Below are 25039 nucleotides of genomic sequence, written 5' to 3' on the forward strand. Positions count from 1 at the left end.
AAATAAGACACCCGTTGCAATACCACTGGTTGAAGGTGTGTTTGAGATGTGTCATATTAGCTCCTTTTGCAGGAGTTGTGCTTCTGAGTATAGTTGTCGAGAGTGAACATAAGGATTAATAAGTCACCACCAATGGCTAACTGCCTCCATAGCTCAGTGGATAGAGCACTGGTCTTGTAAACCAGGGGTCGTGAGTTCGATCCTCACTGGTGGCTCATTCTTCTTTTACAGTTTTTTTTATCACCCAGGAGTCAATAAAAGATTGCTGTCACGCGGATACTATATTTCTCCTTAGAGGCCAATAAACCAACCGGCACTCGTTTTAGCTGCATCAACATGTGAGAATAGTCAGCTTACAACCAAATTCTATGTATCTTAAGAGGTAAAGAAGAGAGTGAGATAAAATACCCGAACCTCCTATTGACCTAATTAATGTTTGTCTTCACCTGCCTTCTGTTTTCAATTCAACAGGTAAAATGTTCATTAGTTTCCTTATCAGAATGTATTTGACTGTTTAAAAACGTGGCTTGGTGTTTTGCAGTGAAAATGTTGACCTGTCTATCAGCTGCCCCGGTGGCACAATCGGTTAGCGCGCCGTACTTATAGTCAGTACCTTCCCCATGAACACCATGGGATGAGGAATGCGGAGGTTGTGAGTTCGAGCCTCACCCGGGGCATGCTTGCTTTTATTGACTGCTCTGACAGTTTGACCAACACTGTCGCTTCCAATTCACAACCACTCATTATAGCAGACATGTGGCAGGTGAAATGCATCTTCTAAGCAAAACTTACACATTTTCCTTAGTCTGAAAGTTATGATACCCAACGTGAATGGTGTTTACACAGACTATTGACTACAATCGACCAGCCCTCGCGACCAGCAGCTGTTAAAACCGCGGCGCCTTTCACCAAGCTATCAGATGCCTCCATAGCTCAGTGGATAGAGCACTGGTCTTGTAAACCAGGGGTCGTGAGTTCGATCCTCACTGGGGGCTAGATATCCTTTGCCGGAATTTTAGCCTTTTGCAGTTGAATTGATCAAACCTCTTATTGGAGAACCACGAGGAAGTGCTGTGGAAGCAGCCTCCGTAGCTCAGTGGTAAGAGCACTGGTCTCGTAAACCAGGGGTCGTGAGTTCGATCCTCACCGGGGGCTATGTTGTAGCTTTATTTTGAAAATCCAATCGTTTTTTTCCTATTCAAGTGAGCGCAGTCTCAACTTTGAAGCCAATCATTTGTCACATGATCGGGAACAATTGAGTGATCAAGACAGTGACATTGACGACAAAACCCATGAGTTGCGCGTGCCCTTTGATACCCAAGCGCAGGCCTCCTTTTAAATCTTAAATCGACACCCAAGCCTTCAAATTTCCGATGCCTTTGCCTTGACTCGGCTCAGCAAGTGTCGTTTAACACATATTTTAAAGTGTACAAAATGTATCTGTTCACTTTCCATTTAAATAAGACACCCGTTGCAATACCACTGGTTGAAGGTGTGTTTGAGATGTGTCATATTAGCTCCTTTTGCAGGAGTTGTGCTTCTGAGTATAGTTGTCGAGAGTGAACATAAGGATTAATAAGTCACCACCAATGGCTAACTGCCTCCATAGCTCAGTGGATAGAGCACTGGTCTTGTAAACCAGGGGTCGTGAGTTCGATCCTCACTGGGGGCTCATTCTTCTTTTACAGTTTTTTTTATCACCCAGGAGTCAGTAAACGATTGCTGTCACGCGGATACTATATTTCTCCTTAGAGGCCAATAAACCAACCGGCACTCGTTTTAGCTGCATCAACATGTGAGAATAGTCAGCTTACAACCAAATTCTATGTATCTTAAGAGGTAAAGAAGAGAGTGAGATAAAATACCCGAACCTCCTATTGACCTAATTAATGTTTGTCTTCACCTGCCTTCTGTTTTCAATTCAACAGGTAAAATGTTCATTAGTTTCCTTATCAGAATGTATTTGACTGTTTGAAACGTGGCTGGGTGTTTTGCAGTGAAAATGTTGACCTGTCTATTAGCGCGCCGTACTTATAGTCAGTACCTTCCCCATGAACACCATGGGATGAGGAATGCGGAGGTTGTGAGTTCGAGCCTCACCCGGGGCATGCTTGCTTTTATTGACTGCTCTGACAGTTTGACCAACACTGTCGCTTCCAATTCACAACCACTCATTATAGCAGACATGTGGCAGGTGAAATGCATCTTCTAAGCAAAACTTACACATTTTCCTTAGTCTGAAAGTTATGATACCCAACGTGAATGGTGTTTACACAGACTATTGACTACAATCGACCAGCCCTCGCGACCAGCAGCTGTTAAAACCGCGGCGCCTTTCACCAAGCTATCAGATGCCTCCATAGCTCAGTGGATAGAGCACTGGTCTTGTAAACCAGGGGTCGTGAGTTCGATCCTCACTGGGGGCTAGATATCCTTTGCCGGAATTTTAGCCTTTTGCAGTTGAATTGATCAAACCTCTTATTGGAGAACCACGAGGAAGTGCTGTGGAAGCAGCCTCCGTAGCTCAGTGGTAAGAGCACTGGTCTCGTAAACCAGGGGTCGTGAGTTCGATCCTCACCGGGGGCTATGTTGTAGCTTTATTTTGAAAATCCAATCGTTTTTTTCCTATTCAAGTGAGCGCAGTCTCAACTTTGAAGCCAATCATTTGTCACATGATCGGGAACAATTGAGTGATCAAGACAGTGACATTGACGACAAAACCCATGAGTTGCGCGTGCCCTTTGATACCCAAGCGCAGGCCTCCTTTTAAATCTTAAATCGACACCCAAGCCTTCAAATTTCCGATGCCTTTGCCTTGACTCGGCTCAGCAAGTGTCGTTTAACACATATTTTAAAGTGTACAAAATGTATCTGTTCACTTTCCATTTAAATAAGACACCCGTTGCAATACCACTGGTTGAAGGTGTGTTTGAGATGTGTCATATTAGCTCCTTTTGCAGGAGTTGTGCTTCTGAGTATAGTTGTCGAGAGTGAACATAAGGATTAATAAGTCACCACCAATGGCTAACTGCCTCCATAGCTCAGTGGATAGAGCACTGGTCTTGTAAACCAGGGGTCGTGAGTTCGATCCTCACTGGGGGCTCATTCTTCTTTTACAGTTTTTTTTATCACCCAGGAGTCAATAAAAGATTGCTGTCACGCGGATACTATATTTCTCCTTAGAGGCCAATAAACCAACCGGCACTCGTTTTAGCTGCATCAACATGTGAGAATAGTCAGCTTACAACCAAATTCTATGTATCTTAAGAGGTAAAGAAGAGAGTGAGATAAAATACCCGAACCTCCTATTGACCTAATTAATGTTTGTCTTCACCTGCCTTCTGTTTTCAATTCAACAGGTAAAATGTTCATTAGTTTCCTTATCAGAATGTATTTGACTGTTTAAAAACGTGGCTTGGTGTTTTGCAGTGAAAATGTTGACCTGTCTATCAGCTGCCCCGGTGGCACAATCGGTTAGCGCGCCGTACTTATAGTCAGTACCTTCCCCATGAACACCATGGGATGAGGAATGCGGAGGTTGTGAGTTCGAGCCTCACCCGGGGCATGCTTGCTTTTATTGACTGCTCTGACAGTTTGACCAACACTGTCGCTTCCAATTCACAACCACTCATTATAGCAGACATGTGGCAGGTGAAATGCATCTTCTAAGCAAAACTTACACATTTTCCTTAGTCTGAAAGTTATAATACCCAACGTGAATGGTGTTTACACAGACTATTGACTACAATCGACCAGCCCTCGCGACCAGCAGCTGTTAAAACCGCGGCGCCTTTCCCCAAGCTATCAGATGCCTCCATAGCTCAGTGGATAGAGCACTGCTCTTGTAAACCAGGGGTCGTGAGTTCGATCCTCACTGGGGGCTAGATATCCTTTGCCGGAATTTTAGCCTTTTGCAGTTGAATTGATCAAACCTCTTATTGGAGAACCACGAGGAAGTGCTGTGGAAGCAGCCTCCGTAGCTCAGTGGTAAGAGCACTGGTCTCGTAAACCAGGGGTCGTGAGTTCGATCCTCACCGGGGGCTATGTTGTAGCTTTATTTTGAAAATCCAATCGTTTTTTTCCTATTCAAGTGAGCGCAGTCTCAACTTTGAAGCCAATCATTTGTCACATGATCGGGAACAATTGAGTGATCAAGACAGTGACATTGACGACAAAACCCATGAGTTGCGCGTGCCCTTTGATACCCAAGCGCAGGCCTCCTTTTAAATCTTAAATCGACACCCAAGCCTTCAAATTTCCGATGCCTTTGCCTTGACTCGGCTCAGCAAGTGTCGTTTAACACATATTTTAAAGTGTACAAAATGTATCTGTTCACTTTCCATTTAAATAAGACACCCGTTGCAATACCACTGGTTGAAGGTGTGTTTGAGATGTGTCATATTAGCTCGGTGTCTAGCCGGGAGAGCCACATTTCAGAAATGGCTATTGCCGGTAGAGCCACATTTTCAGCTGAGTGCATTTCACCTATTCTAGCGGGTAATTAATTTATCCGATTACCGATACCTGTATATGAGTGTCCCACATTTTAATTATACTCCTAATTTAATACTCCCAGACTAAGGGGGGCGACCAGTTCCTACACGGTGTTAGTGACGACATCATCATCTTCACTAAAGACAAGAACATTGAACATTTGTGTACTGCAGACATTGTATTTTGTGATGGTATATTTTATGCCAGTCCCAAGTTGTTTGATCAGATTTATTGTTTACATGCTGAGGTGTTTGGCCATATGTTTCCATTAGTTTACTGTTTGTTGTCCAATCGAAAAAAAGAGTGTTATGTCAACATGTTTCAGTACCTATGCGATTTTGCTAGTAGAGGAGGTCTAGAGTTTGCCCCACTTACAATTCAGTTGGACTTTGAACGTGCAGCTCACAATGCCGTGACTGATGTATTTCCTGGGACATTAGTTAGAGGGTGTTTCTTTCACTTCACCCAATGTATCTGGAGGAGGGTGCAGAAAGAAGGTCTGATGATGGACTATAAGGAAGATGAGGAGGTGAAGAAGCTGGTGAGAATAGCTGCTGCCCTCCCTCTAGTACCTCGTGACAAAGTGGATGATGTGTGGCTTGATGCCATTGCTGACTCTCCTGCTGGCCCTAAAGTGACTGCCTTCATGGACTACGTGACAACCAGTTGGGTTCAAGGAGGGGCCTTCATGCCAGAGATTTGGAACCATTTCGAAAACCAAGGCCACCGTACCAACAATCCCCTGGAAGGGTGGCACAACAAGATTAAGAAACTTGCCAAAGAGGTTGCAGTCCTGAGACTCTCTCACCAGCGGTGAGAACCTTCACGAAGAAAGCAATCGATGCACGTATTGTAGTAATGCAGTAATGACATTAAATCCATTATGATATTCATATGCTATTCATATTCATCAATGTAAAGTTTTGATGAATATGTTATCCTTGTTGAATAATAAATGAGAAAACAAGACTTGTTTTGTTATATACGGTAACCTGTTAGAATCACAAAGCATGTTTTGACAGCATAGCCGCGAGAGCCACATTATACAATCACGCAACCGTAACCATTGCCGCGAGAGCCACATCAATTTGGGCTATCTATTTTCGAAATGTGGCTTTGCCGGCCTGTAACCATTAGCTCCTTTTGCAGGAGTTGTGCTTCTGAGTATAGTTGTCGAGAGTGAACATAAGGATTAATAAGTCACCACCAATGGCTAACTGCCTCCATAGCTCAGTGGATAGAGCACTGGTCTTGTAAACCAGGGGTCGTGATTTCCATCCTCACTGGGGGCTCATTCTTCTTTTACAGTTTTTTTTATCACCCAGGAGTCAATAAAAGATTGCTGTCACGCGGATACTATATTTCTCCTTAGAGGCCAATAAACCAACCGGCACTCGTTTTAGCTGCATCAACATGTGAGAATAGTCAGCTTACAACCAAATTCTATGTATCTTAAGAGGTAAAGAAGAGAGTGAGATAAAATACCCGAACCTCCTATTGACCTAATTAATGTTTGTCTTCACCTGCCTTCTGTTTTCAATTCAACAGGTAAAATGTTCATTAGTTTCCTTATCAGAATGTATTTGACTGTTTAAAAACGTGGCTTGGTGTTTTGCAGTGAAAATGTTGACCTGTCTATCAGCTGCCCCGGTGGCACAATCGGTTAGCGCGCCGTACTTATAGTCAGTACCTTCCCCATAAACACCATGGGATGAGGAATGCGGAGGTTGTGAGTTCGAGCCTCACCCGGGGCATGCTTGCTTTTATTGACTGCTCTGACAGTTTGACCAACACTGTCGCTTCCAATTCACAACCACTCATTATAGCAGACATGTGGCAGGTGAAATGCATCTTCTAAGCAAAACTTACACATTTTCCTTAGTCTGAAAGTTATAATACCCAACGTGAATGGTGTTTACACAGACTATTGACTACAATCGACCAGCCCTCGCGACCAGCAGCTGTTAAAACCGCGGCGCCTTTCCCCAAGCTATCAGATGCCTCCATAGCTCAGTGGATAGAGCACTGGTCTTGTAAACCAGGGGTCGTGAGTTCGATCCTCACTGGGGGCTAGATATCCTTTGCCGGAATTTTAGCCTTTTGCAGTTGAATTGATCAAACCTCTTATTGGAGAACCACGAGGAAGTGCTGTGGAAGCAGCCTCCGTAGCCCAGTGGTAAGAGCACTGGTCTCGTAAACCAGGGGTCGTGAGTTCGATCCTCACCGGGGGCTATGTTGTAGCTTTATTTTGAAAATCCAATCGTTTTTTTCCTATTCAAGTGAGCGCAGTCTCAACTTTGAAGCCAATCATTTGTCACATGATCGGGAACAATTGAGTAATCAAGACAGTGACATTGACGACAAAACCCATGAGTTGCGCGTGCCCTTTGATACCCAAGCGCAGGCCTCCTTTTAAATCTTAAATCGACACCCAAGCCTTCAAATTTCCAATGCCTTTGCCTTGACTCGGCTCAGCAAGTGTCGTTTAACACATATTTTAAAGTGTACAAAATGTATCTGTTCACTTTCCATTTAAATAAGACACCCGTTGCAATACCACTGGTTGAAGGTGTGTTTGAGATGTGTCATATTAGCTCCTTTTGCAGGAGTTGTGCTTCTGAGTATAGTTGTCGAGAGTGAACATAAGGATTAATAAGTCACCACCAATGGCTAACTGCCTCCATAGCTCAGTGGATAGAGCACTGGTCTTGTAAACCAGGGGTCGTGAGTTCGATCCTCACTGGGGGCTCATTCTTCTTTTACAGTTTTTTTTATCACCCAGGAGTCAGTAAACGATTGCTGTCACGCGGATACTATATTTCTCCTTAGAGGCCAATAAACCAACCGGCACTCGTTTTAGCTGCATCAACATGTGAGAATAGTCAGCTTACAACCAAATTCTATGTATCTTAAGAGGTAAAGAAGAGAGTGAGATAAAATACCCGAACCTCCTATTGACCTAATTAATGTTTGTCTTCACCTGCCTTCTGTTTTCAATTCAACAGGTAAAATGTTCATTAGTTTCCTTATCAGAATGTATTTGACTGTTTGAAACGTGGCTGGGTGTTTTGCAGTGAAAATGTTGACCTGTCTATTAGCGCGCCGTACTTATAGTCAGTACCTTCCCCATGAACACCATGGGATGAGGAATGCGGAGGTTGTGAGTTCGAGCCTCACCCGGGGCATGCTTGCTTTTATTGACTGCTCTGACAGTTTGACCAACACTGTCGCTTCCAATTCACAACCACTCATTATAGCAGACATGTGGCAGGTGAAATGCATCTTCTAAGCAAAACTTACACATTTTCCTTAGTCTGAAAGTTATGATACCCAACGTGAATGGTGTTTACACAGACTATTGACTACAATCGACCAGCCCTCGCGACCAGCAGCTGTTAAAACCGCGGCGCCTTTCACCAAGCTATCAGATGCCTCCATAGCTCAGTGGATAGAGCACTGGTCTTGTAAACCAGGGGTCGTGAGTTCGATCCTCACTGGGGGCTAGATATCCTTTGCCGGAATTTTAGCCTTTTGCAGTTGAATTGATCAAACCTCTTATTGGAGAACCACGAGGAAGTGCTGTGGAAGCAGCCTCCGTAGCTCAGTGGTAAGAGCACTGGTCTCGTAAACCAGGGGTCGTGAGTTCGATCCTCACCGGGGGCTATGTTGTAGCTTTATTTTGAAAATCCAATCGTTTTTTTCCTATTCAAGTGAGCGCAGTCTCAACTTTGAAGCCAATCATTTGTCACATGATCGGGAACAATTGAGTGATCAAGACAGTGACATTGACGACAAAACCCATGAGTTGCGCGTGCCCTTTGATACCCAAGCGCAGGCCTCCTTTTAAATCTTAAATCGACACCCAAGCCTTCAAATTTCCGATGCCTTTGCCTTGACTCGGCTCAGCAAGTGTCGTTTAACACATATTTTAAAGTGTACAAAATGTATCTGTTCACTTTCCATTTAAATAAGACACCCGTTGCAATACCACTGGTTGAAGGTGTGTTTGAGATGTGTCATATTAGCTCCTTTTGCAGGAGTTGTGCTTCTGAGTATAGTTGTCGAGAGTGAACATAAGGATTAATAAGTCACCACCAATGGCTAACTGCCTCCATAGCTCAGTGGATAGAGCACTGGTCTTGTAAACCAGGGGTCGTGAGTTCGATCCTCACTGGGGGCTCATTCTTCTTTTACAGTTTTTTTTATCACCCAGGAGTCAATAAAAGATTGCTGTCACGCGGATACTATATTTCTCCTTAGAGGCCAATAAACCAACCGGCACTCGTTTTAGCTGCATCAACATGTGAGAATAGTCAGCTTACAACCAAATTCTATGTATCTTAAGAGGTAAAGAAGAGAGTGAGATAAAATACCCGAACCTCCTATTGACCTAATTAATGTTTGTCTTCACCTGCCTTCTGTTTTCAATTCAACAGGTAAAATGTTCATTAGTTTCCTTATCAGAATGTATTTGACTGTTTAAAAACGTGGCTTGGTGTTTTGCAGTGAAAATGTTGACCTGTCTATCAGCTGCCCCGGTGGCACAATCGGTTAGCGCGCCGTACTTATAGTCAGTACCTTCCCCATGAACACCATGGGATGAGGAATGCGGAGGTTGTGAGTTCGAGCCTCACCCGGGGCATGCTTGCTTTTATTGACTGCTCTGACAGTTTGACCAACACTGTCGCTTCCAATTCACAACCACTCATTATAGCAGACATGTGGCAGGTGAAATGCATCTTCTAAGCAAAACTTACACATTTTCCTTAGTCTGAAAGTTATAATACCCAACGTGAATGGTGTTTACACAGACTATTGACTACAATCGACCAGCCCTCGCGACCAGCAGCTGTTAAAACCGCGGCGCCTTTCCCCAAGCTATCAGATGCCTCCATAGCTCAGTGGATAGAGCACTGCTCTTGTAAACCAGGGGTCGTGAGTTCGATCCTCACTGGGGGCTAGATATCCTTTGCCGGAATTTTAGCCTTTTGCAGTTGAATTGATCAAACCTCTTATTGGAGAACCACGAGGAAGTGCTGTGGAAGCAGCCTCCGTAGCTCAGTGGTAAGAGCACTGGTCTCGTAAACCAGGGGTCGTGAGTTCGATCCTCACCGGGGGCTATGTTGTAGCTTTATTTTGAAAATCCAATCGTTTTTTTCCTATTCAAGTGAGCGCAGTCTCAACTTTGAAGCCAATCATTTGTCACATGATCGGGAACAATTGAGTAATCAAGACAGTGACATTGACGACAAAACCCATGAGTTGCGCGTGCCCTTTGATACCCAAGCGCAGGCCTCCTTTTAAATCTTAAATCGACACCCAAGCCTTCAAATTTCCAATGCCTTTGCCTTGACTCGGCTCAGCAAGTGTCGTTTAACACATATTTTAAAGTGTACAAAATGTATCTGTTCACTTTCCATTTAAATAAGACACCCGTTGCAATACCACTGGTTGAAGGTGTGTTTGAGATGTGTCATATTAGCTCCTTTTGCAGGAGTTGTGCTTCTGAGTATAGTTGTCGAGAGTGAACATAAGGATTAATAAGTCACCACCAATGGCTAACTGCCTCCATAGCTCAGTGGATAGAGCACTGGTCTTGTAAACCAGGGGTCGTGAGTTCGATCCTCACTGGGGGCTCATTCTTCTTTTACAGTTTTTTTTATCACCCAGGAGTCAGTAAACGATTGCTGTCACGCGGATACTATATTTCTCCTTAGAGGCCAATAAACCAACCGGCACTCGTTTTAGCTGCATCAACATGTGAGAATAGTCAGCTTACAACCAAATTCTATGTATCTTAAGAGGTAAAGAAGAGAGTGAGATAAAATACCCGAACCTCCTATTGACCTAATTAATGTTTGTCTTCACCTGCCTTCTGTTTTCAATTCAACAGGTAAAATGTTCATTAGTTTCCTTATCAGAATGTATTTGACTGTTTGAAACGTGGCTGGGTGTTTTGCAGTGAAAATGTTGACCTGTCTATTAGCGCGCCGTACTTATAGTCAGTACCTTCCCCATGAACACCATGGGATGAGGAATGCGGAGGTTGTGAGTTCGAGCCTCACCCGGGGCATGCTTGCTTTTATTGACTGCTCTGACAGTTTGACCAACACTGTCGCTTCCAATTCACAACCACTCATTATAGCAGACATGTGGCAGGTGAAATGCATCTTCTAAGCAAAACTTACACATTTTCCTTAGTCTGAAAGTTATGATACCCAACGTGAATGGTGTTTACACAGACTATTGACTACAATCGACCAGCCCTCGCGACCAGCAGCTGTTAAAACCGCGGCGCCTTTCACCAAGCTATCAGATGCCTCCATAGCTCAGTGGATAGAGCACTGGTCTTGTAAACCAGGGGTCGTGAGTTCGATCCTCACTGGGGGCTAGATATCCTTTGCCGGAATTTTAGCCTTTTGCAGTTGAATTGATCAAACCTCTTATTGGAGAACCACGAGGAAGTGCTGTGGAAGCAGCCTCCGTAGCTCAGTGGTAAGAGCACTGGTCTCGTAAACCAGGGGTCGTGAGTTCGATCCTCACCGGGGGCTATGTTGTAGCTTTATTTTGAAAATCCAATCGTTTTTTTCCTATTCAAGTGAGCGCAGTCTCAACTTTGAAGCCAATCATTTGTCACATGATCGGGAACAATTGAGTGATCAAGACAGTGACATTGACGACAAAACCCATGAGTTGCGCGTGCCCTTTGATACCCAAGCGCAGGCCTCCTTTTAAATCTTAAATCGACACCCAAGCCTTCAAATTTCCGATGCCTTTGCCTTGACTCGGCTCAGCAAGTGTCGTTTAACACATATTTTAAAGTGTACAAAATGTATCTGTTCACTTTCCATTTAAATAAGACACCCGTTGCAATACCACTGGTTGAAGGTGTGTTTGAGATGTGTCATATTAGCTCCTTTTGCAGGAGTTGTGCTTCTGAGTATAGTTGTCGAGAGTGAACATAAGGATTAATAAGTCACCACCAATGGCTAACTGCCTCCATAGCTCAGTGGATAGAGCACTGGTCTTGTAAACCAGGGGTCGTGAGTTCGATCCTCACTGGGGGCTCATTCTTCTTTTACAGTTTTTTTTATCACCCAGGAGTCAATAAAAGATTGCTGTCACGCGGATACTATATTTCTCCTTAGAGGCCAATAAACCAACCGGCACTCGTTTTAGCTGCATCAACATGTGAGAATAGTCAGCTTACAACCAAATTCTATGTATCTTAAGAGGTAAAGAAGAGAGTGAGATAAAATACCCGAACCTCCTATTGACCTAATTAATGTTTGTCTTCACCTGCCTTCTGTTTTCAATTCAACAGGTAAAATGTTCATTAGTTTCCTTATCAGAATGTATTTGACTGTTTAAAAACGTGGCTTGGTGTTTTGCAGTGAAAATGTTGACCTGTCTATCAGCTGCCCCGGTGGCACAATCGGTTAGCGCGCCGTACTTATAGTCAGTACCTTCCCCATGAACACCATGGGATGAGGAATGCGGAGGTTGTGAGTTCGAGCCTCACCCGGGGCATGCTTGCTTTTATTGACTGCTCTGACAGTTTGACCAACACTGTCGCTTCCAATTCACAACCACTCATTATAGCAGACATGTGGCAGGTGAAATGCATCTTCTAAGCAAAACTTACACATTTTCCTTAGTCTGAAAGTTATAATACCCAACGTGAATGGTGTTTACACAGACTATTGACTACAATCGACCAGCCCTCGCGACCAGCAGCTGTTAAAACCGCGGCGCCTTTCCCCAAGCTATCAGATGCCTCCATAGCTCAGTGGATAGAGCACTGCTCTTGTAAACCAGGGGTCGTGAGTTCGATCCTCACTGGGGGCTAGATATCCTTTGCCGGAATTTTAGCCTTTTGCAGTTGAATTGATCAAACCTCTTATTGGAGAACCACGAGGAAGTGCTGTGGAAGCAGCCTCCGTAGCTCAGTGGTAAGAGCACTGGTCTCGTAAACCAGGGGTCGTGAGTTCGATCCTCACCGGGGGCTATGTTGTAGCTTTATTTTGAAAATCCAATCGTTTTTTTCCTATTCAAGTGAGCGCAGTCTCAACTTTGAAGCCAATCATTTGTCACATGATCGGGAACAATTGAGTGATCAAGACAGTGACATTGACGACAAAACCCATGAGTTGCGCGTGCCCTTTGATACCCAAGCGCAGGCCTCCTTTTAAATCTTAAATCGACACCCAAGCCTTCAAATTTCCGATGCCTTTGCCTTGACTCGGCTCAGCAAGTGTCGTTTAACACATATTTTAAAGTGTACAAAATGTATCTGTTCACTTTCCATTTAAATAAGACACCCGTTGCAATACCACTGGTTGAAGGTGTGTTTGAGATGTGTCATATTAGCTCCTTTTGCAGGAGTTGTGCTTCTGAGTATAGTTGTCGAGAGTGAACATAAGGATTAATAAGTCACCACCAATGGCTAACTGCCTCCATAGCTCAGTGGATAGAGCACTGGTCTTGTAAACCAGGGGTCGTGAGTTCGATCCTCACTGGGGGCTCATTCTTCTTTTACAGTTTTTTTTATCACCCAGGAGTCAGTAAACGATTGCTGTCACGCGGATACTATATTTCTCCTTAGAGGCCAATAAACCAACCGGCACTCGTTTTAGCTGCATCAACATGTGAGAATAGTCAGCTTACAACCAAATTCTATGTATCTTAAGAGGTAAAGAAGAGAGTGAGATAAAATACCCGAACCTCCTATTGACCTAATTAATGTTTGTCTTCACCTGCCTTCTGTTTTCAATTCAACAGGTAAAATGTTCATTAGTTTCCTTATCAGAATGTATTTGACTGTTTGAAACGTGGCTGGGTGTTTTGCAGTGAAAATGTTGACCTGTCTATTAGCGCGCCGTACTTATAGTCAGTACCTTCCCCATGAACACCATGGGATGAGGAATGCGGAGGTTGTGAGTTCGAGCCTCACCCGGGGCATGCTTGCTTTTATTGACTGCTCTGACAGTTTGACCAACACTGTCGCTTCCAATTCACAACCACTCATTATAGCAGACATGTGGCAGGTGAAATGCATCTTCTAAGCAAAACTTACACATTTTCCTTAGTCTGAAAGTTATGATACCCAACGTGAATGGTGTTTACACAGACTATTGACTACAATCGACCAGCCCTCGCGACCAGCAGCTGTTAAAACCGCGGCGCCTTTCACCAAGCTATCAGATGCCTCCATAGCTCAGTGGATAGAGCACTGGTCTTGTAAACCAGGGGTCGTGAGTTCGATCCTCACTGGGGGCTAGATATCCTTTGCCGGAATTTTAGCCTTTTGCAGTTGAATTGATCAAACCTCTTATTGGAGAACCACGAGGAAGTGCTGTGGAAGCAGCCTCCGTAGCTCAGTGGTAAGAGCACTGGTCTCGTAAACCAGGGGTCGTGAGTTCGATCCTCACCGGGGGCTATGTTGTAGCTTTATTTTGAAAATCCAATCGTTTTTTTCCTATTCAAGTGAGCGCAGTCTCAACTTTGAAGCCAATCATTTGTCACATGATCGGGAACAATTGAGTGATCAAGACAGTGACATTGACGACAAAACCCATGAGTTGCGCGTGCCCTTTGATACCCAAGCGCAGGCCTCCTTTTAAATCTTAAATCGACACCCAAGCCTTCAAATTTCCGATGCCTTTGCCTTGACTCGGCTCAGCAAGTGTCGTTTAACACATATTTTAAAGTGTACAAAATGTATCTGTTCACTTTCCATTTAAATAAGACACCCGTTGCAATACCACTGGTTGAAGGTGTGTTTGAGATGTGTCATATTAGCTCCTTTTGCAGGAGTTGTGCTTCTGAGTATAGTTGTCGAGAGTGAACATAAGGATTAATAAGTCACCACCAATGGCTAACTGCCTCCATAGCTCAGTGGATAGAGCACTGGTCTTGTAAACCAGGGGTCGTGAGTTCGATCCTCACTGGGGGCTCATTCTTCTTTTACAGTTTTTTTTATCACCCAGGAGTCAATAAAAGATTGCTGTCACGCGGATACTATATTTCTCCTTAGAGGCCAATAAACCAACCGGCACTCGTTTTAGCTGCATCAACATGTGAGAATAGTCAGCTTACAACCAAATTCTATGTATCTTAAGAGGTAAAGAAGAGAGTGAGATAAAATACCCGAACCTCCTATTGACCTAATTAATGTTTGTCTTCACCTGCCTTCTGTTTTCAATTCAACAGGTAAAATGTTCATTAGTTTCCTTATCAGAATGTATTTGACTGTTTAAAAACGTGGCTTGGTGTTTTGCAGTGAAAATGTTGACCTGTCTATCAGCTGCCCCGGTGGCACAATCGGTTAGCGCGCCGTACTTATAGTCAGTACCTTCCCCATGAACACCATGGGATGAGGAATGCGGAGGTTGTGAGTTCGAGCCTCACCCGGGGCATGCTTGCTTTTATTGACTGCTCTGACAGTTTGACCAACACTGTCGCTTCCAATTCACAACCACTCATTATAGCAGACATGTGGCAGGTGAAATGCATCTTCTAAGCAAAACTTACACATTTTCCTTAGTCTGAAAGTTATAATACCCAACGTGAATGGTGTTTACACAGACTATTGACTACAATCGACCAGCCCTCGCGACCAGCAGCTGTTAAAACCGCGGCGCCTTTCCCCAAGCTATCAGATGCCTCCATAGCTCAGTGGATAGAGCACTGCTCTTGTAAACCAGGGGTCGTGAGTTCGATCCTCACTGGGGGCTAGATATCCTTTGCCGGAATTTTAGCCTTTTGCAGTTGAATTGATCAAACCTCTTATTGGAGAACCACGAGGAAGTGCTGTGGAAGCAGCCTCCGTAGCTCAGTGGTAAGAGCACTGGTCTCGTAAACCAGGGGTCGTGAGTTCGATCCTCACCGGGGGCTATGTTGTAGCTTTATTTTGAAAATCCAATCGTTTTTTTCCTATTCAAGTGAGCGCAGTCTCAACTTTGAAGCCAATCATTTGTCACATGATCGGGAACAATTGAGTGATCAAGACAGTGACATTGACGACAAAACCCATGAGTTGCGCGTGCCCTTTGATACCCAAGCGCAGGCCTCCTTTTAAATCTTAAATCGACACCCAAGCCTTCAAATTTCCGATGCCTTTGCCTTGACTCGGCTCAGCAAGTGTCGTTTAACACATATTTTAAAGTGTACAAAATGTATCTGTTCACTTTCCATTTAAATAAGACACCCGTTGCAATACCACTGGTTGAAGGTGTGTTTGAGATGTGTCATATTAGCTCGGTGTCTAGCCGGGAGAGCCACATTTCAGAAATGGCTATTGCCGGTAGAGCCACATTTTCAGCTGAGTGCATTTCACCTATTCTAGCGGGTAATTAATTTATCCGATTACCGATACCTGTATATGAGTGTCCCACATTTTAATTATACTCCTAATTTAATACTCCCAGACTAAGGGGGGCGACCAGTTCCTACACGGTGTTAGTGACGACATCATCATCTTCACTAAAGACAAGAACATTGAACATTTGTGTACTGCAGACATTGTATTTTGTGATGGTATATTTTATGCCAGTCCCAAGTTGTTTGATCAGATTTATTGTTTACATGCTGAGGTGTTTGGCCATATGTTTCCATTAGTTTACTGTTTGTTGTCCAATCGAAAAAAAGAGTGTTATGTCAACATGTTTCAGTACCTATGCGATTTTGCTAGTAGAGGAGGTCTAGAGTTTGCCCCACTTACAATTCAGTTGGACTTTGAACGTGCAGCTCACAATGCCGTGACTGATGTATTTCCTGGGACATTAGTTAGAGGGTGTTTCTTTCACTTCACCCAATGTATCTGGAGGAGGGTGCAGAAAGAAGGTCTGATGATGGACTATAAGGAAGATGAGGAGGTGAAGAAGCTGGTGAGAATAGCTGCTGCCCTCCCTCTAGTACCTCGTGACAAAGTGGATGATGTGTGGCTTGATGCCATTGCTGACTCTCCTGCTGGCCCTAAAGTGACTGCCTTCATGGACTACGTGACAACCAGTTGGGTTCAAGGAGGGGCCTTCATGCCAGAGATTTGGAACCATTTCGAAAACCAAGGCCACCGTACCAACAATCCCCTGGAAGGGTGGCACAACAAGATTAAGAAACTTGCCAAAGAGGTTGCAGTCCTGAGACTCTCTCACCAGCGGTGAGAACCTTCACGAAGAAAGCAATCGATGCACGTATTGTAGTAATGCAGTAATGACATTAAATCCATTATGATATTCATATGCTATTCATATTCATCAATGTAAAGTTTTGATGAATATGTTATCCTTGTTGAATAATAAATGAGAAAACAAGACTTGTTTTGTTATATACGGTAACCTGTTAGAATCACAAAGCATGTTTTGACAGCATAGCCGCGAGAGCCACATTATACAATCACGCAACCGTAACCATTGCCGCGAGAGCCACATCAATTTGGGCTATCTATTTTCGAAATGTGGCTTTGCCGGCCTGTAACCATTAGCTCCTTTTGCAGGAGTTGTGCTTCTGAGTATAGTTGTCGAGAGTGAACATAAGGATTAATAAGTCACCACCAATGGCTAACTGCCTCCATAGCTCAGTGGATAGAGCACTGGTCTTGTAAACCAGGGGTCGTGATTTCCATCCTCACTGGGGGCTCATTCTTCTTTTACAGTTTTTTTTATCACCCAGGAGTCAATAAAAGATTGCTGTCACGCGGATACTATATTTCTCCTTAGAGGCCAATAAACCAACCGGCACTCGTTTTAGCTGCATCAACATGTGAGAATAGTCAGCTTACAACCAAATTCTATGTATCTTAAGAGGTAAAGAAGAGAGTGAGATAAAATACCCGAACCTCCTATTGACCTAATTAATGTTTGTCTTCACCTGCCTTCTGTTTTCAATTCAACAGGTAAAATGTTCATTAGTTTCCTTATCAGAATGTATTTGACTGTTTAAAAACGTGGCTTGGTGTTTTGCAGTGAAAATGTTGACCTGTCTATCAGCTGCCCCGGTGGCACAATCGGTTAGCGCGCCGTACTTATAGTCAGTACCTTCCCCATGAACACCATGGGATGAGGAATGCGGAGGTTGTGAGTTCGAGCCTCACCCGGGGCATGCTTGCTTTTATTGACTGCTCTGACAGTTTGACCAACACTGTCGCTTCCAATTCACAACCACTCATTATAGCAGACATGTGGCAGGTGAAATGCATCTTCTAAGCAAAACTTACACATTTTCCTTAGTCTGAAAGTTATAATACCCAACGTGAATGGTGTTTACACAGACTATTGACTACAATCGACCAGCCCTCGCGACCAGCAGCTGTTAAAACCGCGGCGCCTTTCCCCAAGCTATCAGATGCCTCCATAGCTCAGTGGATAGAGCACTGGTCTTGTAAACCAGGGGTCGTGAGTTCGATCCTCACTGGGGGCTAGATATCCTTTGCCGGAATTTTAGCCTTTTGCAGTTGAATTGATCAAACCTCTTATTGGAGAACCACGAGGAAGTGCTGTGGAAGCAGCCTCCGTAGCCCAGTGGTAAGAGCACTGGTCTCGTAAACCAGGGGTCGTGAGTTCGATCCTCACCGGGGGCTATGTTGTAGCTTTATTTTGAAAATCCAATCGTTTTTTTCCTATTCAAGTGAGCGCAGTCTCAACTTTGAAGCCAATCATTTGTCACATGATCGGGAACAATTGAGTAATCAAGACAGTGACATTGACGACAAAACCCATGAGTTGCGCGTGCCCTTTGATACCCAAGCGCAGGCCTCCTTTTAAATCTTAAATCGACACCCAAGCCTTCAAATTTCCAATGCCTTTGCCTTGACTCGGCTCAGCAAGTGTCGTTTAACACATATTTTAAAGTGTACAAAATGTATCTGTTCACTTTCCATTTAAATAAGACACCCGTTGCAATACCACTGGTTGAAGGTGTGTTTGAGATGTGTCATATTAGCTCCTTTTGCAGGAGTTGTGCTTCTGAGTATAGTTGTCGAGAGTGAACATAAGGATTAATAAGTCACCACCAATGGCTAACTGCCTCCATAGCTCAGTGGATAGAGCACTGGTCTTGTAAACCAGGGGTCGTGAGTTCGATCCTCACTGGGGGCTCATTCTTCTTTTACAGTTTTTTTTATCACCCAGGAGTCAGTAAACGATTGCTGTCACGCGGATACTATATTTCTCCTTAGAGGCCAATAAACCAACCGGCACTCGTTTTAGCTGCATCAACATGTGAGAATAGTCAGCTTACAACCAAATTCTATGTATCTTAAGAGGTAAAGAAGAGAGTGAGATAAAATACCCGAACCTCCTATTGACCTAATTAATGTTTGTCTTCACCTGCCTTCTGTTTTCAATTCAACAGGTAAAATGTTCATTAGTTTCCTTATCAGAATGTATTTGACTGTTTGAAACGTGGCTGGGTGTTTTGCAGTGAAAATGTTGACCTGTCTATTAGCGCGCCGTACTTATAGTCAGTACCTTCCCCATGAACACCATGGGATGAGGAATGCGGAGGTTGTGAGTTCGAGCCTCACCCGGGGCATGCTTGCTTTTATTGACTGCTCTGACAGTTTGACCAACACTGTCGCTTCCAATTCACAACCACTCATTATAGCAGACATGTGGCAGGTGAAATGCATCTTCTAAGCAAAACTTACACATTTTCCTTAGTCTGAAAGTTATGATACCCAACGTGAATGGTGTTTACACAGACTATTGACTACAATCGACCAGCCCTCGCGACCAGCAGCTGTTAAAACCGCGGCGCCTTTCACCAAGCTATCAGATGCCTCCATAGCTCAGTGGATAGAGCACTGGTCTTGTAAACCAGGGGTCGTGAGTTCGATCCTCACTGGGGGCTAGATATCCTTTGCCGGAATTTTAGCCTTTTGCAGTTGAATTGATCAAACCTCTTATTGGAGAACCACGAGGAAGTGCTGTGGAAGCAGCCTCCGTAGCTCAGTGGTAAGAGCACTGGTCTCGTAAACCAGGGGTCGTGAGTTCGATCCTCACCGGGGGCTATGTTGTAGCTTTATTTTGAAAATCCAATCGTTTTTTTCCTATTCAAGTGAGCGCAGTCTCAACTTTGAAGCCAATCATTTGTCACATGATCGGGAACAATTGAGTGATCAAGACAGTGACATTGACGACAAAACCCATGAGTTGCGCGTGCCCTTTGATACCCAAGCGCAGGCCTCCTTTTAAATCTTAAATCGACACCCAAGCCTTCAAATTTCCGATGCCTTTGCCTTGACTCGGCTCAGCAAGTGTCGTTTAACACATATTTTAAAGTGTACAAAATGTATCTGTTCACTTTCCATTTAAATAAGACACCCGTTGCAATACCACTGGTTGAAGGTGTGTTTGAGATGTGTCATATTAGCTCCTTTTGCAGGAGTTGTGCTTCTGAGTATAGTTGTCGAGAGTGAACATAAGGATTAATAAGTCACCACCAATGGCTAACTGCCTCCATAGCTCAGTGGATAGAGCACTGGTCTTGTAAACCAGGGGTCGTGAGTTCGATCCTCACTGGGGGCTCATTCTTCTTTTACAGTTTTTTTTATCACCCAGGAGTCAATAAAAGATTGCTGTCACGCGGATACTATATTTCTCCTTAGAGGCCAATAAACCAACCGGCACTCGTTTTAGCTGCATCAACATGTGAGAATAGTCAGCTTACAACCAAATTCTATGTATCTTAAGAGGTAAAGAAGAGAGTGAGATAAAATACCCGAACCTCCTATTGACCTAATTAATGTTTGTCTTCACCTGCCTTCTGTTTTCAATTCAACAGGTAAAATGTTCATTAGTTTCCTTATCAGAATGTATTTGACTGTTTAAAAACGTGGCTTGGTGTTTTGCAGTGAAAATGTTGACCTGTCTATCAGCTGCCCCGGTGGCACAATCGGTTAGCGCGCCGTACTTATAGTCAGTACCTTCCCCATGAACACCATGGGATGAGGAATGCGGAGGTTGTGAGTTCGAGCCTCACCCGGGGCATGCTTGCTTTTATTGACTGCTCTGACAGTTTGACCAACACTGTCGCTTCCAATTCACAACCACTCATTATAGCAGACATGTGGCAGGTGAAATGCATCTTCTAAGCAAAACTTACACATTTTCCTTAGTCTGAAAGTTATAATACCCAACGTGAATGGTGTTTACACAGACTATTGACTACAATCGACCAGCTTTCGCGACCAGCAGCTGTTAAAACCGCGGCGCCTTTCCCCAAGCTATCAGATGCCTCCATAGCTCAGTGGATAGAGCACTGCTCTTGTAAACCAGGGGTCGTGAGTTCGATCCTCACTGGGGGCTAGATATCCTTTGCCGGAATTTTAGCCTTTTGCAGTTGAATTGATCAAACCTCTTATTGGAGAACCACGAGGAAGTGCTGTGGAAGCAGCCTCCGTAGCTCAGTGGTAAGAGCACTGGTCTCGTAAACCAGGGGTCGTGAGTTCGATCCTCACCGGGGGCTATGTTGTAGCTTTATTTTGAAAATCCAATCGTTTTTTTCCTATTCAAGTGAGCGCAGTCTCAACTTTGAAGCCAATCATTTGTCACATGATCGGGAACAATTGAGTGATCAAGACAGTGACATTGACGACAAAACCCATGAGTTGCGCGTGCCCTTTGATACCCAAGCGCAGGCCTCCTTTTAAATCTTAAATCGACACCCAAGCCTTCAAATTTCCGATGCCTTTGCCTTGACTCGGCTCAGCAAGTGTCGTTTAACACATATTTTAAAGTGTACAAAATGTATCTGTTCACTTTCCATTTAAATAAGACACCCGTTGCAATACCACTGGTTGAAGGTGTGTTTGAGATGTGTCATATTAGCTCGGTGTCTAGCCGGGAGAGCCACATTTCAGAAATGGCTATTGCCGGTAGAGCCACATTTTCAGCTGAGTGCATTTCACCTATTCTAGCGGGTAATTAATTTATCCGATTACCGATACCTGTATATGAGTGTCCCACATTTTAATTATACTCCTAATTTAATACTCCCAGACTAAGGGGGGCGACCAGTTCCTACACGGTGTTAGTGACGACATCATCATCTTCACTAAAGACAAGAACATTGAACATTTGTGTACTGCAGACATTGTATTTTGTGATGGTATATTTTATGCCAGTCCCAAGTTGTTTGATCAGATTTATTGTTTACATGCTGAGGTGTTTGGCCATATGTTTCCATTAGTTTACTGTTTGTTGTCCAATCGAAAAAAAGAGTGTTATGTCAACATGTTTCAGTACCTATGCGATTTTGCTAGTAGAGGAGGTCTAGAGTTTGCCCCACTTACAATTCAGTTGGACTTTGAACGTGCAGCTCACAATGCCGTGACTGATGTATTTCCTGGGACATTAGTTAGAGGGTGTTTCTTTCACTTCACCCAATGTATCTGGAGGAGGGTGCAGAAAGAAGGTCTGATGATGGACTATAAGGAAGATGAGGAGGTGAAGAAGCTGGTGAGAATAGCTGCTGCCCTCCCTCTAGTACCTCGTGACAAAGTGGATGATGTGTGGCTTGATGCCATTGCTGACTCTCCTGCTGGCCCTAAAGTGACTGCCTTCATGGACTACGTGACAACCAGTTGGGTTCAAGGAGGGGCCTTCATGCCAGAGATTTGGAACCATTTCGAAAACCAAGGCCACCGTACCAACAATCCCCTGGAAGGGTGGCACAACAAGATTAAGAAACTTGCCAAAGAGGTTGCAGTCCTGAGACTCTCTCACCAGCGGTGAGAACCTTCACGAAGAAAGCAATCGATGCACGTATTGTAGTAATGCAGTAATGACATTAAATCCATTATGATATTCATATGCTATTCATATTCATCAATGTAAAGTTTTGATGAATATGTTATCCTTGTTGAATAATAAATGAGAAAACAAGACTTGTTTTGTTATATACGGTAACCTGTTAGAATCACAAAGCATGTTTTGACAGCATAGCCGCGAGAGCCACATTATACAATCACGCAACCGTAACCATTGCCGCGAGAGCCACATCAATTTGGGCTATCTATTTTCGAAATGTGGCTTTGCCGGCCTGTAACCATTAGCTCCTTTTGCAGGAGTTGTGCTTCTGAGTATAGTTGTCGAGAGTGAACATAAGGATTAATAAGTCACCACCAATGGCTAACTGCCTCCATAGCTCAGTGGATAGAGCACTGGTCTTGTAAACCAGGGGTCGTGATTTCCATCCTCACTGGGGGCTCATTCTTCTTTTACAGTTTTTTTTATCACCCAGGAGTCAATAAAAGATTGCTGTCACGCGGATACTATATTTCTCCTTAGAGGCCAATAAACCAACCGGCACTCGTTTTAGCTGCATCAACATGTGAGAATAGTCAGCTTACAACCAAATTCTATGTATCTTAAGAGGTAAAGAAGAGAGTGAGATAAAATACCCGAACCTCCTATTGACCTAATTAATGTTTGTCTTCACCTGCCTTCTGTTTTCAATTCAACAGGTAAAATGTTCATTAGTTTCCTTATCAGAATGTATTTGACTGTTTAAAAACGTGGCTTGGTGTTTTGCAGTGAAAATGTTGACCTGTCTATCAGCTGCCCCGGTGGCACAATCGGTTAGCGCGCCGTACTTATAATCAGTACCTTCCCCATGAACACCATGGGATGAGGAATGCGGAGGTTGTGAGTTCGAGCCTCACCCGGGGCATGCTTGCTTTTATTGACTGCTCTGACAGTTTGACCAACACTGTCGCTTCCAATTCACAACCACTCATTATAGCAGACATGTGGCAGGTGAAATGCATCTTCTAAGCAAAACTTACACATTTTCCTTAGTCTGAAAGTTATAATACCCAACGTGAATGGTGTTTACACAGACTATTGACTACAATCGACCAGCCCTCGCGACCAGCAGCTGTTAAAACCGCGGCGCCTTTCCCCAAGCTATCAGATGCCTCCATAGCTCAGTGGATAGAGCACTGGTCTTGTAAACCAGGGGTCGTGAGTTCGATCCTCACTGGGGGCTAGATATCCTTTGCCGGAATTTTAGCCTTTTGCAGTTGAATTGATCAAACCTCTTATTGGAGAACCACGAGGAAGTGCTGTGGAAGCAGCCTCCGTAGCCCAGTGGTAAGAGCACTGGTCTCGTAAACCAGGGGTCGTGAGTTCGATCCTCACCGGGGGCTATGTTGTAGCTTTATTTTGAAAATCCAATCGTTTTTTTCCTATTCAAGTGAGCGCAGTCTCAACTTTGAAGCCAATCATTTGTCACATGATCGGGAACAATTGAGTGATCAAGACAGTGACATTGACGACAAAACCCATGAGTTGCGCGTGCCCTTTGATACCCAAGCGCAGGCCTCCTTTTAAATCTTAAATCGACACCCAAGCCTTCAAATTTCCAATGCCTTTGCCTTGACTCGGCTCAGCAAGTGTCGTTTAACACATATTTTAAAGTGTACAAAATGTATCTGTTCACTTTCCATTTAAATAAGACACCCGTTGCAATACCACTGGTTGAAGGTGTGTTTGAGATGTGTCATATTAGCTCCTTTTGCAGGAGTTGTGCTTCTGAGTATAGTTGTCGAGAGTGAACATAAGGATTAATAAGTCACCACCAATGGCTAACTGCCTCCATAGCTCAGTGGATAGAGCACTGGTCTTGTAAACCAGGGGTCGTGAGTTCGATCCTCACTGGGGGCTCACACTTCTTTTACAGTTTTTTTTATCACCCAGGAGTCAGTAAAAGATTGCTGTCACGCGGATACTATATTTCTCCTTAGAGGCAAATAAACCAACCGGCACTCGTTTTAGCTGCATCAACATGTGAGAATAGTCAGCTTACAACCAAATTCTATGTATCTTAAGAGGTAAAGAAGAGAGTGAGATAAAATACCCGAACCTCCTATTGACCTAATTAATGTTTGTCTTCCATCTGTTCACTTTCCATTTAAATAAGACACCCGTTGCAATACCACTGGTTGAAGGTGTGTTTGAGATGTGTCATATTAGCTCGGTGTCTAGCCGGGAGAGCCACATTTCAGAAATGGCTATTGCCGGTAGAGCCACATTTTCAGCTGAGTGCATTTCACCTATTCTAGCGGGTAATTAATTTATCCGATTACCGATACCTGTATATGAGTGTCCCACATTTTAATTATACTCCTAATTTAATACTCCCAGACTAAGGGGGGCGACCAGTTCCTACACGGTGTTAGTGACGACATCATCATCTTCACTAAAGACAAGAACATTGAACATTTGTGTACTGCAGACATTGTATTTTGTGATGGTATATTTTATGCCAGTCCCAAGTTGTTTGATCAGATTTATTGTTTACATGCTGAGGTGTTTGGCCATATGTTTCCATTAGTTTAAATCTTAAATCGACACCCAAGCCTTCAAATTTCCAATGCCTTTGCCTTGACTCGGCTCAGCAAGTGTCGTTTAACACATATTTTAAAGTGTACAAAATGTATCTGTTCACTTTCCATTTAAATAAGACACCCGTTGCAATACCACTGGTTGAAGGTGTGTTTGAGATGTGTCATATTAGCTCCTTTTGCAGGAGTTGTGCTTCT

General features: G+C 43.8%; 52 non-coding genes across 52 annotated transcripts; all 52 read left to right on the forward strand.

The window, feature by feature from the left end:
• The first annotated feature begins 142 nt into the window (after nucleotides 1–142).
• Trnat-ugu (transfer RNA threonine (anticodon UGU)) lies at nucleotides 143–215 on the forward strand. Its single transcript has one exon. It is a non-coding gene; the product is annotated as a tRNA-Thr (tRNA).
• A 352-nt stretch (nucleotides 216–567) lies between these two features.
• On the forward strand, nucleotides 568–677 carry Trnai-uau (transfer RNA isoleucine (anticodon UAU)). Its single transcript has 2 exons — nucleotides 568–605; nucleotides 642–677. It is a non-coding gene; the product is annotated as a tRNA-Ile (tRNA).
• A 245-nt stretch (nucleotides 678–922) lies between these two features.
• Nucleotides 923–995, forward strand: Trnat-ugu (transfer RNA threonine (anticodon UGU)). Its single transcript has one exon. It is a non-coding gene; the product is annotated as a tRNA-Thr (tRNA).
• An 87-nt stretch (nucleotides 996–1082) lies between these two features.
• Trnat-cgu (transfer RNA threonine (anticodon CGU)) lies at nucleotides 1083–1155 on the forward strand. The gene has a single exon. It is a non-coding gene; the product is annotated as a tRNA-Thr (tRNA).
• Nucleotides 1156–1599: 444 nt separating this feature from the next.
• Trnat-ugu (transfer RNA threonine (anticodon UGU)) lies at nucleotides 1600–1672 on the forward strand. Its single transcript has one exon. It is a non-coding gene; the product is annotated as a tRNA-Thr (tRNA).
• Nucleotides 1673–2353: 681 nt separating this feature from the next.
• On the forward strand, nucleotides 2354–2426 carry Trnat-ugu (transfer RNA threonine (anticodon UGU)). Its single transcript has one exon. It is a non-coding gene; the product is annotated as a tRNA-Thr (tRNA).
• An 87-nt stretch (nucleotides 2427–2513) lies between these two features.
• Nucleotides 2514–2586, forward strand: Trnat-cgu (transfer RNA threonine (anticodon CGU)). Its single transcript has one exon. It is a non-coding gene; the product is annotated as a tRNA-Thr (tRNA).
• Nucleotides 2587–3030: 444 nt separating this feature from the next.
• Trnat-ugu (transfer RNA threonine (anticodon UGU)) lies at nucleotides 3031–3103 on the forward strand. The gene has a single exon. It is a non-coding gene; the product is annotated as a tRNA-Thr (tRNA).
• Nucleotides 3104–3455: 352 nt separating this feature from the next.
• On the forward strand, nucleotides 3456–3565 carry Trnai-uau (transfer RNA isoleucine (anticodon UAU)). Its single transcript has 2 exons — nucleotides 3456–3493; nucleotides 3530–3565. It is a non-coding gene; the product is annotated as a tRNA-Ile (tRNA).
• A 245-nt stretch (nucleotides 3566–3810) lies between these two features.
• Nucleotides 3811–3883, forward strand: Trnat-ugu (transfer RNA threonine (anticodon UGU)). Its single transcript has one exon. It is a non-coding gene; the product is annotated as a tRNA-Thr (tRNA).
• Nucleotides 3884–3970: 87 nt separating this feature from the next.
• On the forward strand, nucleotides 3971–4043 carry Trnat-cgu (transfer RNA threonine (anticodon CGU)). Its single transcript has one exon. It is a non-coding gene; the product is annotated as a tRNA-Thr (tRNA).
• Nucleotides 4044–5713: 1670 nt separating this feature from the next.
• Nucleotides 5714–5786, forward strand: Trnat-ugu (transfer RNA threonine (anticodon UGU)). Its single transcript has one exon. It is a non-coding gene; the product is annotated as a tRNA-Thr (tRNA).
• A 352-nt stretch (nucleotides 5787–6138) lies between these two features.
• Nucleotides 6139–6248, forward strand: Trnai-uau (transfer RNA isoleucine (anticodon UAU)). Its single transcript has 2 exons — nucleotides 6139–6176; nucleotides 6213–6248. It is a non-coding gene; the product is annotated as a tRNA-Ile (tRNA).
• Nucleotides 6249–6493: 245 nt separating this feature from the next.
• Trnat-ugu (transfer RNA threonine (anticodon UGU)) lies at nucleotides 6494–6566 on the forward strand. The gene has a single exon. It is a non-coding gene; the product is annotated as a tRNA-Thr (tRNA).
• An 87-nt stretch (nucleotides 6567–6653) lies between these two features.
• Nucleotides 6654–6726, forward strand: Trnat-cgu (transfer RNA threonine (anticodon CGU)). The gene has a single exon. It is a non-coding gene; the product is annotated as a tRNA-Thr (tRNA).
• Nucleotides 6727–7170: 444 nt separating this feature from the next.
• On the forward strand, nucleotides 7171–7243 carry Trnat-ugu (transfer RNA threonine (anticodon UGU)). Its single transcript has one exon. It is a non-coding gene; the product is annotated as a tRNA-Thr (tRNA).
• A 681-nt stretch (nucleotides 7244–7924) lies between these two features.
• On the forward strand, nucleotides 7925–7997 carry Trnat-ugu (transfer RNA threonine (anticodon UGU)). The gene has a single exon. It is a non-coding gene; the product is annotated as a tRNA-Thr (tRNA).
• An 87-nt stretch (nucleotides 7998–8084) lies between these two features.
• Nucleotides 8085–8157, forward strand: Trnat-cgu (transfer RNA threonine (anticodon CGU)). Its single transcript has one exon. It is a non-coding gene; the product is annotated as a tRNA-Thr (tRNA).
• A 444-nt stretch (nucleotides 8158–8601) lies between these two features.
• On the forward strand, nucleotides 8602–8674 carry Trnat-ugu (transfer RNA threonine (anticodon UGU)). The gene has a single exon. It is a non-coding gene; the product is annotated as a tRNA-Thr (tRNA).
• Nucleotides 8675–9026: 352 nt separating this feature from the next.
• On the forward strand, nucleotides 9027–9136 carry Trnai-uau (transfer RNA isoleucine (anticodon UAU)). Its single transcript has 2 exons — nucleotides 9027–9064; nucleotides 9101–9136. It is a non-coding gene; the product is annotated as a tRNA-Ile (tRNA).
• Nucleotides 9137–9381: 245 nt separating this feature from the next.
• On the forward strand, nucleotides 9382–9454 carry Trnat-ugu (transfer RNA threonine (anticodon UGU)). The gene has a single exon. It is a non-coding gene; the product is annotated as a tRNA-Thr (tRNA).
• Nucleotides 9455–9541: 87 nt separating this feature from the next.
• Trnat-cgu (transfer RNA threonine (anticodon CGU)) lies at nucleotides 9542–9614 on the forward strand. Its single transcript has one exon. It is a non-coding gene; the product is annotated as a tRNA-Thr (tRNA).
• Nucleotides 9615–10058: 444 nt separating this feature from the next.
• Nucleotides 10059–10131, forward strand: Trnat-ugu (transfer RNA threonine (anticodon UGU)). The gene has a single exon. It is a non-coding gene; the product is annotated as a tRNA-Thr (tRNA).
• A 681-nt stretch (nucleotides 10132–10812) lies between these two features.
• On the forward strand, nucleotides 10813–10885 carry Trnat-ugu (transfer RNA threonine (anticodon UGU)). The gene has a single exon. It is a non-coding gene; the product is annotated as a tRNA-Thr (tRNA).
• An 87-nt stretch (nucleotides 10886–10972) lies between these two features.
• Trnat-cgu (transfer RNA threonine (anticodon CGU)) lies at nucleotides 10973–11045 on the forward strand. The gene has a single exon. It is a non-coding gene; the product is annotated as a tRNA-Thr (tRNA).
• A 444-nt stretch (nucleotides 11046–11489) lies between these two features.
• Nucleotides 11490–11562, forward strand: Trnat-ugu (transfer RNA threonine (anticodon UGU)). Its single transcript has one exon. It is a non-coding gene; the product is annotated as a tRNA-Thr (tRNA).
• A 352-nt stretch (nucleotides 11563–11914) lies between these two features.
• Nucleotides 11915–12024, forward strand: Trnai-uau (transfer RNA isoleucine (anticodon UAU)). The gene is made up of 2 exons: nucleotides 11915–11952; nucleotides 11989–12024. It is a non-coding gene; the product is annotated as a tRNA-Ile (tRNA).
• A 245-nt stretch (nucleotides 12025–12269) lies between these two features.
• Nucleotides 12270–12342, forward strand: Trnat-ugu (transfer RNA threonine (anticodon UGU)). The gene has a single exon. It is a non-coding gene; the product is annotated as a tRNA-Thr (tRNA).
• Nucleotides 12343–12429: 87 nt separating this feature from the next.
• Nucleotides 12430–12502, forward strand: Trnat-cgu (transfer RNA threonine (anticodon CGU)). The gene has a single exon. It is a non-coding gene; the product is annotated as a tRNA-Thr (tRNA).
• A 444-nt stretch (nucleotides 12503–12946) lies between these two features.
• Trnat-ugu (transfer RNA threonine (anticodon UGU)) lies at nucleotides 12947–13019 on the forward strand. Its single transcript has one exon. It is a non-coding gene; the product is annotated as a tRNA-Thr (tRNA).
• Nucleotides 13020–13700: 681 nt separating this feature from the next.
• On the forward strand, nucleotides 13701–13773 carry Trnat-ugu (transfer RNA threonine (anticodon UGU)). The gene has a single exon. It is a non-coding gene; the product is annotated as a tRNA-Thr (tRNA).
• Nucleotides 13774–13860: 87 nt separating this feature from the next.
• On the forward strand, nucleotides 13861–13933 carry Trnat-cgu (transfer RNA threonine (anticodon CGU)). Its single transcript has one exon. It is a non-coding gene; the product is annotated as a tRNA-Thr (tRNA).
• Nucleotides 13934–14377: 444 nt separating this feature from the next.
• Trnat-ugu (transfer RNA threonine (anticodon UGU)) lies at nucleotides 14378–14450 on the forward strand. The gene has a single exon. It is a non-coding gene; the product is annotated as a tRNA-Thr (tRNA).
• A 352-nt stretch (nucleotides 14451–14802) lies between these two features.
• Nucleotides 14803–14912, forward strand: Trnai-uau (transfer RNA isoleucine (anticodon UAU)). The gene is made up of 2 exons: nucleotides 14803–14840; nucleotides 14877–14912. It is a non-coding gene; the product is annotated as a tRNA-Ile (tRNA).
• Nucleotides 14913–15157: 245 nt separating this feature from the next.
• On the forward strand, nucleotides 15158–15230 carry Trnat-ugu (transfer RNA threonine (anticodon UGU)). Its single transcript has one exon. It is a non-coding gene; the product is annotated as a tRNA-Thr (tRNA).
• An 87-nt stretch (nucleotides 15231–15317) lies between these two features.
• Trnat-cgu (transfer RNA threonine (anticodon CGU)) lies at nucleotides 15318–15390 on the forward strand. Its single transcript has one exon. It is a non-coding gene; the product is annotated as a tRNA-Thr (tRNA).
• Nucleotides 15391–17060: 1670 nt separating this feature from the next.
• Trnat-ugu (transfer RNA threonine (anticodon UGU)) lies at nucleotides 17061–17133 on the forward strand. Its single transcript has one exon. It is a non-coding gene; the product is annotated as a tRNA-Thr (tRNA).
• A 352-nt stretch (nucleotides 17134–17485) lies between these two features.
• Nucleotides 17486–17595, forward strand: Trnai-uau (transfer RNA isoleucine (anticodon UAU)). The gene is made up of 2 exons: nucleotides 17486–17523; nucleotides 17560–17595. It is a non-coding gene; the product is annotated as a tRNA-Ile (tRNA).
• A 245-nt stretch (nucleotides 17596–17840) lies between these two features.
• Trnat-ugu (transfer RNA threonine (anticodon UGU)) lies at nucleotides 17841–17913 on the forward strand. The gene has a single exon. It is a non-coding gene; the product is annotated as a tRNA-Thr (tRNA).
• An 87-nt stretch (nucleotides 17914–18000) lies between these two features.
• Nucleotides 18001–18073, forward strand: Trnat-cgu (transfer RNA threonine (anticodon CGU)). The gene has a single exon. It is a non-coding gene; the product is annotated as a tRNA-Thr (tRNA).
• A 444-nt stretch (nucleotides 18074–18517) lies between these two features.
• Trnat-ugu (transfer RNA threonine (anticodon UGU)) lies at nucleotides 18518–18590 on the forward strand. Its single transcript has one exon. It is a non-coding gene; the product is annotated as a tRNA-Thr (tRNA).
• A 681-nt stretch (nucleotides 18591–19271) lies between these two features.
• Trnat-ugu (transfer RNA threonine (anticodon UGU)) lies at nucleotides 19272–19344 on the forward strand. Its single transcript has one exon. It is a non-coding gene; the product is annotated as a tRNA-Thr (tRNA).
• Nucleotides 19345–19431: 87 nt separating this feature from the next.
• On the forward strand, nucleotides 19432–19504 carry Trnat-cgu (transfer RNA threonine (anticodon CGU)). Its single transcript has one exon. It is a non-coding gene; the product is annotated as a tRNA-Thr (tRNA).
• Nucleotides 19505–19948: 444 nt separating this feature from the next.
• Trnat-ugu (transfer RNA threonine (anticodon UGU)) lies at nucleotides 19949–20021 on the forward strand. Its single transcript has one exon. It is a non-coding gene; the product is annotated as a tRNA-Thr (tRNA).
• Nucleotides 20022–20373: 352 nt separating this feature from the next.
• Trnai-uau (transfer RNA isoleucine (anticodon UAU)) lies at nucleotides 20374–20483 on the forward strand. Its single transcript has 2 exons — nucleotides 20374–20411; nucleotides 20448–20483. It is a non-coding gene; the product is annotated as a tRNA-Ile (tRNA).
• Nucleotides 20484–20728: 245 nt separating this feature from the next.
• On the forward strand, nucleotides 20729–20801 carry Trnat-ugu (transfer RNA threonine (anticodon UGU)). The gene has a single exon. It is a non-coding gene; the product is annotated as a tRNA-Thr (tRNA).
• An 87-nt stretch (nucleotides 20802–20888) lies between these two features.
• Nucleotides 20889–20961, forward strand: Trnat-cgu (transfer RNA threonine (anticodon CGU)). The gene has a single exon. It is a non-coding gene; the product is annotated as a tRNA-Thr (tRNA).
• Nucleotides 20962–22631: 1670 nt separating this feature from the next.
• Trnat-ugu (transfer RNA threonine (anticodon UGU)) lies at nucleotides 22632–22704 on the forward strand. The gene has a single exon. It is a non-coding gene; the product is annotated as a tRNA-Thr (tRNA).
• Nucleotides 22705–23056: 352 nt separating this feature from the next.
• Nucleotides 23057–23166, forward strand: Trnai-uau (transfer RNA isoleucine (anticodon UAU)). Its single transcript has 2 exons — nucleotides 23057–23094; nucleotides 23131–23166. It is a non-coding gene; the product is annotated as a tRNA-Ile (tRNA).
• A 245-nt stretch (nucleotides 23167–23411) lies between these two features.
• Trnat-ugu (transfer RNA threonine (anticodon UGU)) lies at nucleotides 23412–23484 on the forward strand. Its single transcript has one exon. It is a non-coding gene; the product is annotated as a tRNA-Thr (tRNA).
• An 87-nt stretch (nucleotides 23485–23571) lies between these two features.
• Trnat-cgu (transfer RNA threonine (anticodon CGU)) lies at nucleotides 23572–23644 on the forward strand. The gene has a single exon. It is a non-coding gene; the product is annotated as a tRNA-Thr (tRNA).
• A 444-nt stretch (nucleotides 23645–24088) lies between these two features.
• Trnat-ugu (transfer RNA threonine (anticodon UGU)) lies at nucleotides 24089–24161 on the forward strand. The gene has a single exon. It is a non-coding gene; the product is annotated as a tRNA-Thr (tRNA).
• The last annotated feature ends 878 nt before the right edge of the window (nucleotides 24162–25039 follow it).

Source organism: Haliotis cracherodii, unplaced genomic scaffold (assembly GCF_022045235.1).
Source record: "Haliotis cracherodii isolate W230 unplaced genomic scaffold, xgHalCrac1.p SCAF_15, whole genome shotgun sequence".
NCBI lineage: Eukaryota > Metazoa > Mollusca > Gastropoda > Lepetellida > Haliotidae > Haliotis > Haliotis cracherodii.